The following is a 2,700-nucleotide window of genomic DNA, read 5'->3' on the forward strand; positions in this document are numbered from 1 at the left end:
CATTTTTTCTCTCTCACATCTCTCTCTCTCTCTGTAATAAAAGAAAAAAATTGTGAAATAAAATCTATAGCATGATCTCATTTGTTTTTTTAAAATAGAAAAGCTTCCAGCTTCATGTAGTGGCAGAGTAGTGTGTATCAGACGAAACCTCTCACTGATAATAATTACAAGCTCTGTTTACGTATCTGTTTCATGGCACTGGAGAGGGGCTGAGAGCAGGCATGAGCTGGAGGAGCTAGAATCCATTTACCTGGCTCTCCCTTGCAGATATTCACTAGTCCGCAGAGCACAGACTTATTGAACTGAATAAAAAAAGGCCAGTGCACAGGGCTGCCAGAGCAACTGGGAATTGAAGAAGGCACTAATGGGGGGGCGCCCCCAGATCTATGTACAAACTCTTCTCAAAGCCTTGGCTAACCCTTTAACTGCAAATGCACAGGGCAAGACTCCAAGGAGCGCAGCAGAAAACAACAGCTGGTGGCTGAAAGAGCTGAACAGAGATTTTAGCAGCTGCCTGGTGCTGGGGAGGTAGAATTGGAAGTTAAAATCTACAAAATTAGAGGGCCTTAAACTAATAAACATCTCTTTCATTTCTGTGATATGCAGAAGCATCATATCTTAGATATAAGGACCACATCCCAGGACTCTGAGCTAAACCCTAGGACTAAGGGCAAAAAATAAAATATAACTAGCCCAGTGAAACGTAGAAACAAGCCTGCAAATGATTAAGGATAGCCACAAGAAATTTAGCTCCTTTCTTAAACAACAGCCAATACTCATCAGAGGAAGATAACAGAATTTAGATTTTTCACGATGTATCATTTGCAATGTCCAGTATGCAATAAAAACTACCAGACACACAAAGAAGCAGAAAAATGAGACCCATAGACAAGACAGATGTTGAAATTAGCATTTAAGGACTTTAAAGTTGCTATTATAAATACGTTAAAGAATTTACAGGAAAAATAGATAGAATGTCTGAAAATATGATGATTTCAGGAAAGATATGAACATGGTTTAAAAAGAATCATATGGTAATGATAAAATGAAAAATGCAATATCCGAAATAAAAATTATCTGATAAAATATTGGGTGGGATTAACATCAGTTTGAAAATGGAAGAAAAAAGATCAAGAAACTTGAAGAAAAGTCAATAAAAATCACCAAACTGAAGAGAAAGAAAAAATATGAACCGCGCCTTAACTACCCATAGGAAAATAAGCCATCTACCATAAGTGTTATTCAGTAGTAGAGGAGAGCATTAATGGAACAAAGAATATTTAAGGAAGTTTGGCTAAGATGTTTCCAATCCTATATAATAAAGAGCTAATATGCAAATGGTCATCACACCCTCATGCCATAACGGCTCAGACACTCAACACTGGGAAGGAAGGAATGGGGACCAGCCAGGCACAAATGAGCTCATAAGAGAGGAATGGGGACCAGCCAGGCTGCAGCCTGGGAGAGGGACAAGCCCCTGCCCTGCAGTTCCGGGTGCCAGCGGCTGCACCTGTGCCTGCGGCCTGGGAGAGGGACAAGCTGCATGCCCCGAGGTCCCAGTCACCAGCAGCTGCGCCTGTGCCTGTGGCCCGGCCTGGGAGAGGGACAAGCCTCACTCCCCACAGTCCCAGGAGCCAGCAGCTTGGGACTGCGGCCCAGGAGAGAGACAAGCCACCCACCCCACAGTCCCGGGCACCAGTGTCTGCATCTGCACCTGCGGCCTGGGAGAGGGACAAGCCTCCTGCCCCGTGGTCCCAGGTGCCTGTGGCTGCAGCCCAGGTGAAGCCACCCGCCCATGGTCCCCTGTGGCTGCGGCCAGCCCAGGCAAAGCCATCCCGGGTCCTGGGTGCCTGTGGCCTGCCAGAGGGAGGGAAACCTGGATCCCAGGTGTGGGGAGAGGTAGAGGTGGTTAGGGGTGATCAGGCCAGCAGGGAATAGTTAGGGGCAATCAGGCAGGCAGGCAGGGTTGGTTAGAGGCGATCAGACAGGTAGGCAGATGAGTGGTTGGGAGCCAGCGGTCCCAGATTGCGAGAGGCAGTCAGAAATCTCCCGAGGGGTCCCGGATTGGAGAGGGTGCAGGCCAGGCTGAGGGGAACCCCCCCCCTGCACAAATTTCATGCACTGGGCCTCTAGTCTATAATAATAAAAGCATAATATGCTAATTAGACTGATGTCCTTCCAGACGACCTTCTGGACAAAGCTGGGGCTGTGAGGGAAGCCCGGGTCCCAGGTGCCAGAGGGAAGCCAGTGCCGGCAGCCGGGGGAAGGAAGGCCTACTCTTGCACAAATTTCATGCATTGGGCCTCTAGTTTGATTAATAATATCAATCTATAAATCTAACAAGTCTAGTAAAACCACAAGCAGAGAAAAAAATAAATCCATATCAAGGCACATCATTGTCAAATGGCTGAAAACTGATGGAGAAAAAAAGTGGTGAGTGGCATGGGGAGGGGCAGGACTTCCCAGACCCTTCTTCCTAGAAAAACAACAATTTAACTCATGAACATTTATATCTTATATAATAAAAGGCTAATATACAAATAGACCGAAGGGCAGAACAACCAAACAACCACTCGCTATGACATGTGCTGACCACCAGGGAGCGCGCACAGAACATGGAGGATGTCTGCAGCAGGCAGCAGAGCACAGAAGATGGTGGGTATCAGCCATGGTGGGATGGTGGAGCAATGAGCGGGGGCA

This window comes from Myotis lucifugus, unplaced genomic scaffold (genome assembly GCF_000147115.1).
Source record: "Myotis lucifugus unplaced genomic scaffold, Myoluc2.0 scaffold_9, whole genome shotgun sequence".
In the NCBI taxonomy this organism is placed as follows: domain Eukaryota; kingdom Metazoa; phylum Chordata; class Mammalia; order Chiroptera; family Vespertilionidae; genus Myotis; species Myotis lucifugus.